The following is a 13318-nucleotide window of genomic DNA, read 5'->3' on the forward strand; positions in this document are numbered from 1 at the left end:
ATGCACAAAAGCCATCTTGCCTAACATCCATTTTAGCCTGAGAAACGGACCATACCTGGGTAGGTTCAGACATCAGAGGACCTAATGACAAATACAAATAAGATTTTTCTTTTATGGAAAACACAAAGTTAAACTTTAAAGCCTAGTGACATATACTTAGAATCAAAACCTCCTAGAACCACTATTTTTCCTACAAGGCAGTGCTCTGAATTCCCCTGCCAGCTGGCCGGGCTGTGTGTGTGAAAAACCAAAATATTTCGGGAGTTGTCCCTGCACCAGACATTTTTCTCAGCATTGCGGGCTGCTCAGGCCACACTGCCCGGGCACCTGCAGGATCAGTCAGTTCGCATAAGCAGCTTCCCAAGCAAATGACGTCGCTGCCCTTCTGTTGTTTCCGAAGACCAACATCTGTCAGAGATCAGCATGTGCATCCGCGTATTAAAGGGCTCACTGTTCTAAGGCCCTGCACTTAATTTTCCCTTGGGTAAACAGAGCCAATAATGGATAAATACTGAAGGATCAAATATCCTTAAACTATTGGAGAGAGCTGTGAGTGCAGACTTTAATCCACATCAGAAGTGAGAAAAACCAGAGAGCAAAAAAACATGACACAGCCTCTCCAAATCATGAGTGAGGAGCCTGGGATGGAGTTCGCGCCACTGGCCGTGGAATGTCTTGGGAAGCATCTCCATAAACGGTGGCCAGGAAAGGGCATTTAGGAGTTCTGTGGTTAAGTGCATTCAAATATTGAACATGGCGTGATCCAGGCAATGATCTTTGCTCTCTTCAGAAAAGAATCGCATAGGGTCTTCTTGCTGCCATCCTCCAAGCTGAGTCGATCCCACACTCTCTGTAACCATACACCAAAAAGATGTCTACAGATGTCCTACTAATTGCATTTCGAGGCAAGTCCCAAAAGGAAGATGAACTTTGGACAGGCTGACAGTCTTGGCCTTTGAGTCCAAGGTTGGCCTTCTGATGGATAAGCCAGGCCCTCAGGGAAAACGCACAGCTTGAGTTTATCTTTCAAGTATAAACTTTTGAGGACGAACATTTCAACCTCTCAGGAATTCTCCTCTCATAAGGGGCATGATGTATTTCATAATTTCCATACGACTCTTTCTTTTAAAAGAAAGGCTATAACTTTTGAGATAATTTTGCCTTCAGAGATGACCCTATCCAAACTTAGTCACCATATGCAGCCACACTATTTGCTTTAATAAAAAAAAAAGAGCATTCAACATTTCAGATTAGAGATTTTCTCTGTTACTTCAAGAAAATTAGAGATGTTTTCTTGTTCCTTTAAAAAAAAAAGTATATAAATCAATCTTGCCATGGACTGCTACTCTTCATAGCCATATATCTATCTTACCTAAACCATCCAGGTCTACTTTGGAATTATCTATATTCAGAAACCTCAAAAAGAGGTTAAATATATGGTTGATGGCCATGGTGGTAAATTTCCAGTAGGAAAACAAAGAGAGAAGTTCCAAGTGAGATGCTCCTCAGAAACGGGCTGACACTACCCACAGAAGAGCCGCACAGGTGTCTGCACTCGATTGTTCTCTGCCTCCAAAATTTCTGCCATACACAGGCAGCCCCCATGTGCCCCTTCCAGTAGGAGCCAAGGCCTCGGCTCTCTTTTATTTTTGCCAGAAAAACACCTGGATAACCTTCAGCAAAGCATCACCTGTACTTGAATAAGAGAAGCAGGACAGCAATCGCAGCCTGCGGTCTAACGCTGACTTGGGTTCCTGGCTCTCTCCTCTATGAGCGAGCTGTTAGTGCAATGCCAATCGCGAACGGGAAACCTGGAAACCAGTGCCTGAGAACCACATCACATTTATTTTCCACTGGGTTAAAGAATGTTTAAGGCTTGAGAAATCAATGAGGGAATAACAACACATAGATCCTATAAATAATAAATGAGCTGGATGTATAACCAACTGTTAAAATTGCATTAATAAAATGAGTAATAACCGAGAAGACAGAGACAGCAAAAAGTAAAATCTCCGTCACTTGTAAAAGTTCTTCATTCTTATTGCTTATGTTTTTGTAAATGGGTCCTTTCCATTTATGCAGTAAAGAAAAACAGACAGACAAGCATGTATGTTTAAGAGGTAACAATGATATGACTCTGTCATTTTTAAGCCCAACTGACAAAATTTCTCCTTTAATTGTGTGGCTCTGTGTATTTGTTGATTTCCTTCCCGGAAATTTTCTTTCTTTGCTTCCATCTTCCTCAGAACCAGAGGTCTTCAAACCTAGTTTCACATGTATTTTCTCATGTAATATTCATTAACAGTCTACAAATTGAGTCTTAGCATGATTTTAGAATTAGAAAGAAAAGGCTTAGTGCGGCTATGAAAAATCCCTGAGTATAGTATGTTAAGAGCTAGGCTTTTAACTCAGAGATATCTGAACCCTAAGTCTAGTTACTTAATAATCCTCTTTTCTCTTTCTAAAGAAACGGATTTCTGCCTTTTCACCACCATAGGCCTCTTTTTAACTCTTCATTTCTCTCCCACAGGACCAAGTTTTGATATATTTTTGACCAGCAAACAAATGATAACAATTAAATGACAAAGAATTCCCCATTTGTAGTCATAGAAAACATTTATTAAAATACGAGCATCTGACCAACGTGAAATAATACTGAGCTGATATAATTTCAGTCAAAGGGTTTTCAAAAAGACATTCTTATGAGTCTATTCAACTCGTTGTGTTTAAATGTTGAATCTATATTATTAGGCTTTTTGAAATATTAAAAAGAGCCATCCTGTGGTCCTCTGGGACTCTGGGGACCAATGGTCTCCAGCCCGCCATCAGAAGACACCAGATTCTCTGCTTTTAAATAACAGAAGCTGGAGATGCGATTGTGCTGTTCGTGAGAAAGCATTACCTTGAGTCCGAAATCCTTTCATATACCAGTCTAAATCCCTCCCGCTCCAGTGTAAACCCACTTCCTCTTCTGGCCTCAGGAGAAATGAGAACAGCTGCTGGTCGTCTTTTAACTCTCCCTTTGTGAGCCAGGGCTGGTCCGTCTTTATTGTCCGCACACCACATTGTGAGTCACACTGGACAAATTCCGGACAATCTGTAGGTTTGTTATCCGAACTCTCATTTCCCAACATATTTCCAGGTTCTCCTTTTGTTATGCAAGTAGGGATTTCGATTCTGGGGATCTGAACACGAAAGCTCCAGGCTTGAGAAGCATCTCCCGGGACTGCTATGGTAGCACCAGGCTGGAGGAGAATGAAAATCTGATATCGTGATAGCTGAGACTAATATCTGTTGCTGCTATTCCAATTGCATTTAGTACTTCTGGAAATTCTTGCCTCAGGTCACAGTCCTATTACCAGCTGGGGTCAAAATACAGCAGATGAAGGATTCATATTTCCATCTAATTCATTATATTGATGGCTTTTATGAAGCATCTGGAATTGGGCATACTAGGGGGATTCGCAGAGAATCCATTTGGAATAATGACAAAACTGTTTTCCGTTGATCAGTCAAATCCTGCCCAATCATTAAATGACATTTTCAGTTCTCACCAATTCCATTTTTTGTTTTCCCACTAACAAAAATGAAATTTAATTTCACTCTTAGAGAATCCTAGGAGGAACTCCAGAAAGGGATTTGATCTATCTTCCTACGTGCTAAATAACTCAAAATCCATATTTTCCAGACAAGATGTTTTTCTCTTGTTGTGTTTCTTTGGATCTCCAAGTTTGAAACATAAAATGACGGTTGTGCCAATATTGAGAATAAACGTCAATCTTTTATGAGGCTACTTAACTCTTTGCTATCTCCCTAAGAAAAATAAAATAAAACAAAACAAGTACTCTCAAAATGTATAGATTCTAATTTCTAGGGAAAAGGAAATAAATCACCCAGAGGCAACATCAGGGGCATTATCTTCAGTCAGTCCTGGTTCTCTAAAAGTCAACTTTCCAGTAGGAGCTGTGTACGCCCAAGGGCAGCCAAGTCAGTTGCTCTTTAAAAAGCTTTTATAACAAAATTGCCCTTCCTCCAAAATCTTAAATTTTTATGACAATTTTCAAATCTTTTTCTGCCACGTTTTATTTCCCTCTGGCTTCTGAATCTCCACAGAAGCTTCATATAGTTATCCTCTTTTATTAGATTATTAGATTATTAGAATAAATATTTACCGGAAAAGATCTGCTAAAAACAGAAGCTAAAAGTTGGCTTTCCTACTGAAAAATGTCTTCCTAAGGACAAGGACTCAGAATGGAAATCCAGTGAATTCAACTTGGCTGAATTTTCTAAACTACCTACACAACTTCCACAAACATTTTAAGGGAAAAATAATCACAAGTCTATTTACATTTCTAATTCCATCTAATCACAAAAAGAAAGTTTATGTTGTAAGTGTTTTTATTGAAAATTAACAACATCATTTCTGCTGCCAACTAAAATAAAACAAGGACAACTGTCTTGATGCATATATAATTTTATGATGTTACAATGAGATAAGTCCCTGGGTCTGGAGTACTTGAAATAAGAAATATTTCTCCTTTCACGACTGTAGTGGATTGAATGGTGGCCCCCAGAAAGATATATCTATGTCACATCCATGGAACCTGTGAATGTTAACTTATTTGTAAAAAGAGTCTTTGCAGATGTAATGAAGTTAAGAGGAAGTTCATCCTGGATTATCTGGGTGGGCCTCAAATCTCATGAGACGTATCCTTGTAAGAGACACACAGAAAAGACACATGGACAAAAGAAGAGGCTGTGTGAACACAGAGGCAGAGACTGGAGCGATGCAGCCCTAAGCCGGACACACAGAGGAGGAGGCCATGTGATGGGAGTGAGGCAGAGACAGGAGTGATGTGGTCACAAGCCAAGAAATACTTGGAGCTACCAGAGCTGGATGAGCCAAGGAACTGAATCTCCCCTGTGGTCTTCAGAGGAAACTTGTCTCTCCCGACACTTGATTTTGGACTTCTGGCCTCCAGAAGGTGACAGAATAAATTTGTGTTGTTTTAAGTCCCCAGGTTTGTGGTAATTTGCTGCAGCAGCCACAGGAAACTGATCAAATGATTTTTAAAAATTGACTATCCTAATAACCGCATCTAATTGTACAGCCAAATCTACACAAATGTGTTGTCCATAAATCAATAATGAGAATGGCGGGGAAAAAAAGGTTCAACTGTTTAGTCATTCATAAAAAAAATATTTACTCAACTATGTGCCAGGCTTCAGGGATAAAATTGTGAGTGAAAATTGACATAGTCCCTGCCCTACTGGACTTTACAGGCCAGTGGGAGACACAGACATCAAGTAAATTATCACATAATCAGGAGGGAAACTCAGTCTGTGGAGAGCTCTTTAAAGCTACATTGTAGGCTCTGTCATCGTAGTACTTATTACAGCCTTGCTGAGTGACTACATACCCATTACTACTGTTCGTGTGCTATTTCAACTAGTAAGTATCTTTACCTGTGTCGGGCAACTGTCAAACACACAGTAAGGGCTCAAGTTTCTTGAAAGAACAGTCTATACCCACTGCCTCCAAACTCTCCCCTCCCCAACCTCTAGGCTGCTGCCAGCACTACTGTCTGTCTGTCCACATCACTCTACAGAAAGAGTTCTCTTGGACAACATGATAGGTATTTTTCAAGAGACAACATCATATCAGGATTTGAGTTCACACCCAAGTCCTACCACTTACTAACTCTTGTGATACTGGCTACATCAGTTGACTTCCTGGAATCTGCTTTCTCCTCAGTGCATGTTTTTCAGGTTGGAAGAATTAAGGGAACATTGCATTTACAAAGTACAGTCCCCGGTAACAATAACATAGTGAATAGTCGTTATTACCTCACTTACCACGTCTGTAGCATTACCCAAAAGTGGGTCTCTCCTTCCTTCCCTTGGCCTCCTCCACTCTCCTTTGTCTCTGCCTCCTGCCCAGGTTTCCTCAGTCACTTTTAGAGGATTCTCTTCTCGCACACTTTCAATGTTGGCTTCTCTAGGATTGAAGTCCCGTTGTCGCCTTTTCCTCTTCTATACATTCTCCTAGACTGTTTGATCAATGCTGTGGTTTCAAATATGCTATACACACGACAGTTTATATATATATATATATACCTACACACACACATATATATGTTCATATATATTATACATAGATAATATATAAAATATATGAGCCACATACATATACATATTGTATATGTATAATATATGAGAATATATATATATGCACATGTATCTCATATCTCTATTCTGAACACAAATTCATGTATATCCATTTGTCTCCTAGATAATTCCACTGAGATATCTCACTAGCAGTTCAAACTCAAAAAGTCCAAAAGCTAAACTCATCATCTTCCGCAAAACCCACGTCTCCTCTTTTTGCCGACCCGAAGAAATGCGCCACCTTCAGCCTTCGGTCTAGTCACTCAAGCCGGAAGCCCGAGGACCGTTCTACACTCCTCTGTCTTCACATCAGATCCAGGCACCAAGTTCTACTCCTCCTACTTGTAAGTCTTTCTGAAACGCATCTTATCTCCTGCTCCCTGCCCCTCTTTCTTCAAACTCCCATTATTTTCTCACATGGATCCCCGGCCTAAGGTACGTTTCCGCTCCCAGCCCCTTCTTTAACCTCCATCTCTATCACCTCTCCAGTCCATCTCGAACACAGCCGCGAAGTATTCATAAATACAAATACAATCACATAATTTACCCTCACCTCCAGCGGAAATTCTCCCAGGGTTACTCACAACCTTCCTCCTCAAAGCTAACCATGTCACTTCTTTCAAAGTCTTTTGGTGACTGGTCACTGTGCCAAAGTTATAAAGTTCATGCACAGACAACAAAACATATATTTGTTTTGTCTCCTTGTCTCTCAGTGATAAACCCATGTGATATTTACATAAATAGATAATCAGAAGAGGGAACTGGCCAACAAATATGAAAGTAAAACAAAAACCCAAAAAGGGACAATGCTAGAAGTGACATTTGAACTGAATGCAAATAGAGTTAGAGAAGAAACAGCTGCCCACAGGAATGTTGATACTGCAGAAGTTGGAGAGGCTCTAGATATGACAACAGAGGAACACAGTGAAGATGCAGTTAATGACATTAATGACGAAAAGGATGAAGATATCCCAGAAGAACTGATGCGGGTTAAAAATCTTCACATTGAATGGACTCTCAGAGAGATCTCACAACACTGAAAGTGCAAAAATAAAATGTTGGAAGGTAAACCAAGCTCAGAAAGGAGTGTGATGACTCACCAAGGAATGGGGAAACGCTGACTCAGCATCTTAACTTAGATGCCGAGAAGGCAAAAATCGTTCACACCACGCGATAAGGTTTTGTCTTTCTCACTGTTTCTAATGCTTTATATTACAATGTATCAAAGAAACATGAGTTTTACTATATTTTTTCATTTCTCTATATATTTATGACTAACAGTAAGAGAGTTTTTAATGCTTGCCAAAAAGTTTTAAAGGTCACAGAACAATCATAATTTTTACTCCCTGATTATTAAGACTGCTTTGTACGATTCCAGCTCTAAAAGTCATTTTCATGATCCTGTACAAAGCAAGGACTGCCTATATATGTTATTGACCTGACCATGCTTGCTTTTTCTTGCTATTTAAGTAACAGTCACTGGAAATTTGAATAATCAGGCAATACAAAATATGTAATCACAATTACATATAGAAAATTAATAAAATTATAATGTTCAGCAGTCTAATAACATGCTATCTATCCAAGTGTCAAATTAAAGCATATCAAAAAGTTTCCTAGTATTTTTAAATATTAGGAAATCAACAATCATTATCTGGCTACAGTGAAATCTTCAAGGTTCAATAAGAGATTGAGGGCATTTCTAGTATTTTCCTTAGCTACTAAATGTAAAGATGCTTTTTCAATGAGTAAATGAGATCAGGCAGCATATAGAAAGAGAGCTTCCACAGAAGTACAAGTTAGAAGTCCTTTCATAGCTTCCTGTTACTGTCCAAAATGGTAAATACACTGCTGGCTCCCTCCTCAGAAACCAAACCTGGAGAAACTATAGAAGCTAAAGAGAAGCATGGATTCCAGAACTAGAAACAACCACAGGACAAGACCATGGTAACCTCCTGCTGAGCTGCAGGTTGTCTTAAACTGATGTGGGTGGGAGCTGGGCAACTGCAGTCTGGGGCAGGTGGGAGCAGGAAGCTGCAATGGCTAAGCTGGAGGGAACCACTGGATTCTCTTTCCTCACCCCATATTGACTTGGTACAATCCTTGCCCATCTATTCCCTAGAAAAGGGCAAAAACGGCCCAAAGCACTGGTGCTGGTGTCCTTTGAGATCAGGGCAGTTCAAAAGCCCCGCACCTGTGAACAATTAATGAAAGTGGTACTGCGTGCTGACCTAGGAGCTGCCTTTGGACACCCACTTCTCTGACCCCTTCTCTCCAAATGGCTGATGGACACCATCTCAAGAGAGTGCCTGTCCTCAGTGCTGCACCTTCCTAGGTGTGGAAAGGTGAAATCCTGCCCAAGACAGTTGCCGGGCACAGTGGCAGCAACAGGAATCGTCAATAGTGGATTTGGGGTATTTGGGTCACTGCTCCTAGAAGCTCATCCTGTCCCTTCTCTTTAAACTCATCAGAACTGGTACAGTTTAGGGCATGGACTTCAGTTCCTTCCCCACATGTTTTCTGACGGAGTAGCTGATACCTCCAGAGAATATCACAAGCCCAAAATAATTCAGAAGACAAAAAACCCTGAACATACGCCACCAAAGCAGAAATCAGTCTGCTTGCCTAATTTACCATACTGTAATTTTGATTGATTTACTACATTGTAATATATTACTATATTGATTTACAATCTTTATTGTTGACATACTAAGTGATAGTACATACAGCATGCTAGTTAGGGAATATTATATAATTCCTAAATATTATTTTTTAAATAAATGCTAAAAGAAACCCTGAACAACATAAACCTCTGATGAGACCTGTGTCCTGTTTATTCATTTGTCCTTCTTACCTTCCTTCCTTCTTTCCTTTCTTTCTCTCTTTTCTTCTTTGGACGTAGGTTTCTCAGGGACATTTAGCCTCCTATAGAGCGAAGTTCACTTTTCCTACACTCATGTTAGTTTTCTAAGGGAGAGATTTAGCTGCAAGATACCATTTAAAACTGTGCACTTGCCTCTGTCTGCTGCAAATCCAATAACAGGGACCTCATTGTGTCCTCAGCGTTCATTTGAGATTTTGGCTTCCCGAACTTGAACCTATGGCACAACTTACTGTTACCAACCAGGTAAATGGTAGGTCTTGGTTTCATTGGTATCTTCAAGCCAAGCAAAGACTGGTGTTACACATGTATAATTTTTTGAAAGGCAGTCAGTAGGCCAATTTTGTGACGACCACATACAAGTATGAACCAGGACCTGCTGTGATTTCCTTCTCAAATAAATACCTGCTGAGAACCATAAATCACCCATATTTTAGTTTGACTGAGTCTGTATGTTTTTTCCAAAGGCTGATAGGACTAGCAGAAACAGCTCAACTAGTTTCTTAAATGAACAATTAAACCCAGTGTTAACCTTCTTAATGTATCGCACACTGTACATTGGAACCAAATATCACCAGAATTTATGAGCTTTATTGGATTCATTTCTATTTCCAAACTGTAAAGCCTCTACATCTTTAACTATAGGTGCCATACCATAACTGTGACACCTTCCTGGTGGCTTGAAAGAGTTGTGTTTTAGTAACGCTTAACAACCAGGAAGTGATTTCAGTAGAGAACTATGGGAAAAAGTGATTTAATATTTTAAACTTAAATATACATAAAATATATATTATAAATATTTATATAAGTATAAGATATATACATATATATGTGTGTGTGTGTATATATATACTCGATTTCTAACTCCCTTGTCCAACTCATCCAAAAAAGCACCTGAGTAGTAGCTCTCCACTCTTCAGGGTTATTTGAACCCTTTAAAAGCGATGTGAGAGAAAAGCCCTTCCCAACTTAACAAAATTATCTGTTGATGATGGTTATTTGTGACTGTGCGTGTAGACCACATCCTGGGCCTTTCTAGTCGATCAAGGAAAGCAAATAATTTCACATTACCCCTAGAGTGACCTAAAATTCCAAATACAAACAACCACTCTGAGGTGGATTTTTCCCCACCTGCCCCCTTTCTCAAAGAAAGCTGACAGAGAAGCAGGTAGATCTGGCATGTGTATTTAGGCCTTTGTAACCTAAGGCAAGGCAGGAGGTATGCCTCAAGTTGTGTCTCAGAAGAGCTAGCCTCTTGGGTCTCTGTAGAACACATTCACCCTGAACACAGGAGAGCGGGGATGTGCAATCGTTCCTTGTCCTGATGGTGAACAGGGAGCACAGCCCTGCTAGGGAGAGCCCTTCTCAGTTCTGCCTCATCCACAGGGCAGCCACAAAAATCAGCACCCCAGAGAAGGCCACACTGGGGAAAAAGCTCTGTCCACTTTCCTCTCTGGACCTAGTGCAAGTCAAATGACAAATTTAGGCGATGGTTCTTCTTGCTACCTTAAATTAGATACCGTGTGTTCATTGATAAGGGGCTATTCCCAGAATGTGCTGCATGCTAGTTCTAAGTGAAAACCTTTATTGCCCTTTAGAAGAGACTTAAGAAATCATGTAAATTCACCTTAGCTAGAGGATGTGGAAGGTCCTAGATTACTCTACATGCCAAGTGCATCTCCTCCTACCTGCATCAGGATGCGGTCAGTCTAACATCTATGGCTGAGTCATCAGTGATCTTGAAAACGGTCTTTTCACTTTCTTGGAGAAGATGAGAGCCCACGTCCTCTTCTAAGTACACAGGACACAATTCTCTGTCATGTTAATCAAAGTCTCCTGATCTAATTTAGAAGACACAGGTGAAATGTATTGGTCCCTCATCGTACTGCAGGTTCCTTTCAGAATTGTATTCATTCTGCCATTACTTGCCTTAACCCTCTATCATTTCCCTTTCTCTGACTTCCTCCTTACACTGGAATCATAGCTTGTCTCCCTCTATCCCTTATGATAGTTTATTACTTGTTTCCCATTTCCCCAAACCATTAAAGTTGTGTTATTTTCTTAATGGCTCAGTAAAGCTCTTTAGCGTGGAGTCGCCACATACATTTGGTGTGTGATAACACCCCACTGAGTCGCCCTTGGAACAAGTTATGGTATGGTCTGGCGCAGTTTTATATTCTCATTCTCAGTTGCCAGCACTGCCCATGATTTGAAAAGGAAGTCTATAACACAGAAAGATTTCAAGGTCATGTCTCACATTAAATTAAAGGAAAGAATATGTCAAGGCATTTCTCACCAAGGTGTGGTTCAGGAAGAATGGAAGTCTGCTCCAGCTTTGGAAAACCTTGGGGAAAGTTTGATAGGAGAAGCCAAACCCAATGATTTGAGGCAAGTTCTTCACGCACAGTTGCGGTTCTCTCGCTGAAACAATAGAAGACGAATGGGTATTGTTTGAAAACTTAAAATTTTTCATTTAAAAATATTATCCTGATATTTTACTTGCTCAACAAATTTGTTAAAGTGACTATGAAAACTGGTTCATTTAATTCTTGTAATGTGGCAAGGCAACCCAAAGAAAAGAATTTTCCAAATTTTAACAGCTTCCATTCCCATTAACCAAAGATAAACAGGCAAAAGAATTTAGGGTTCTTAGCTTTTATTATTTGAAACCAGCCGCTCGTCTTGGTCTGTGTGTAGTAGTAGGGGCTGAGCTCATTCAATGGAACCAGCAAACAGGTTGCATTTGTGTGGTGTGACGAGGATGGGTTTCCAGATAAAGTTGCTCAGAGTGGAAATCAGTATAAGGAACACCTGGCCTGACTCCCAGCCATGCATTAGTTAGAAACTGGAGAAAGAACCGCTTTTAGAACCACTAATGAGCCCCAGGTGAAAACGCTGTTAACTAGAAGGCTCCTTTTTTCAAAGTTTCCAGTGTTTTGATTGATGAGCAAATTGTTTAGGGTTCCTAATTTTCTGTTACATTAAAACATAACCTTTGTTTTTCCTCCCAACTAAAACATCTTTGTCTCTGGCTACCACAAATGCCTATCATTAGTTATAGAAAAGGCCAGCTTCCATTTGGGAAATCGCTTGGTGAAACAGACATACTTTTTGGTAGTTTGAGTCCGCACAGTGTTTATGATCCAAAAAATAAAATGAGGAACACTTTGGGGTTTAAAGTGGCTAATTAATAAGCACGTACTGTTGCATTTTCTTATATTTGCAACAGTGTTACATTTGATGAGATTTAGACTTTTCCATCTGTTTAAAAAAATTGCCTATTTAAATTTGTAATTAAAATTGGAAAATGTTCAGTTACTCTCAAATATGAAGTGCTGTGAGAATCACTGGCTCTCAGGAAAAAGAACCAAAGCCTAATTAATTATACAGCACCATTCATCCAGCATGTATTTATCATATTTTTTTTGAAGAAGAAGATTAGCCCTGAGCTAACATCTGCTGCCAATCCTCCTCTTTTTGCTGAGGAAGGCTGGCCCTGAGCTAACATCCGTGCCCATCTTCTTCTACTTTATATGTGGGACGCCTGCCACAGCATGGCTTGCCAAGCAGTGCCATGTCGGCACCCGGGATCCAAACCGGGGAACTCCAGGCCGCCGAAATGGAACATGGGAACTTAACTGCTGTGCCACTGGGCCGGCCCCTATATTTATCATATTTTTAACACACGTGTTATGATCTACTAAGAAGAAATAAAAGCATACATAAGGAATTCAGTCATATGCCACATTTTGATTAAGGTCCAACTTTGTAGATCTATGGCAACATTTTGAGATTTGGTTTTTTTTTTTAGTTTGATCATTATTTATTCAAAGAATTTATTTATTGAATACCCATCACGTGCACTGGGCAACACAGCTACGAAAAAACAAACATGGTTAGCGCTTCAGCAGAGCTCGCAGTCCAGTGATGCTGATAAACACTGAACAAAGAAACATAGAAATTACTAGAATTATGATGGAATAAGCAGTAAAGGAAATGTCTGGGGTACAATGAGAATGTATATAACAGCGGAATCCAATATTGACAAGAAAATCAAGGAGGACCTCACTGAGGAAGTAACATTAACTTAAAACTTGAAGGACAAACAGAAATTAGCCAGGGGAAGAAAGAAGAATAGAAGAGCCTTGTTATACACAGCAGACAAGGCCCCAAGGGGAAGGAAACTCCTGCAGTAGAGAAAAGACAGAAATCTCTGTAAGGGCCTGCACTTCTCTACATTTGTAACCTAAATGTGCTAAAAATGGTATA

The 13318-nt window shown here is 39.9% G+C and overlaps 1 long non-coding RNA gene across 23 annotated transcripts in view; it reads right to left on the bottom strand.

Annotated features, from left to right (window-relative positions):
• LOC106839199 (uncharacterized) overlaps positions 1–13318 on the bottom strand; it is a 120729-nt gene that overhangs the window by 35399 nt on the left and 72012 nt on the right. For 15 of the 23 annotated variants that reach the window (XR_011493160.1, XR_011493162.1, XR_011493147.1 and 12 more), the window contains 3 exons: positions 11346–11470; positions 10738–10890; positions 5857–6050 (listed from right to left, as the gene is read on the bottom strand). This is a non-coding gene — a long non-coding RNA (uncharacterized lncRNA). The remainder of the gene's footprint in view (positions 1–5856; positions 6051–10737; positions 10891–11345; positions 11471–13318) is intronic. The other 8 variants (XR_011493163.1, XR_011493159.1, XR_011493156.1 and 5 more) reach the window with 3 other exon arrangements.

The sequence above is a fragment of the Equus asinus genome, chromosome 12, assembly GCF_041296235.1.
Source record: "Equus asinus isolate D_3611 breed Donkey chromosome 12, EquAss-T2T_v2, whole genome shotgun sequence".
Classification (NCBI taxonomy): domain Eukaryota; kingdom Metazoa; phylum Chordata; class Mammalia; order Perissodactyla; family Equidae; genus Equus; species Equus asinus.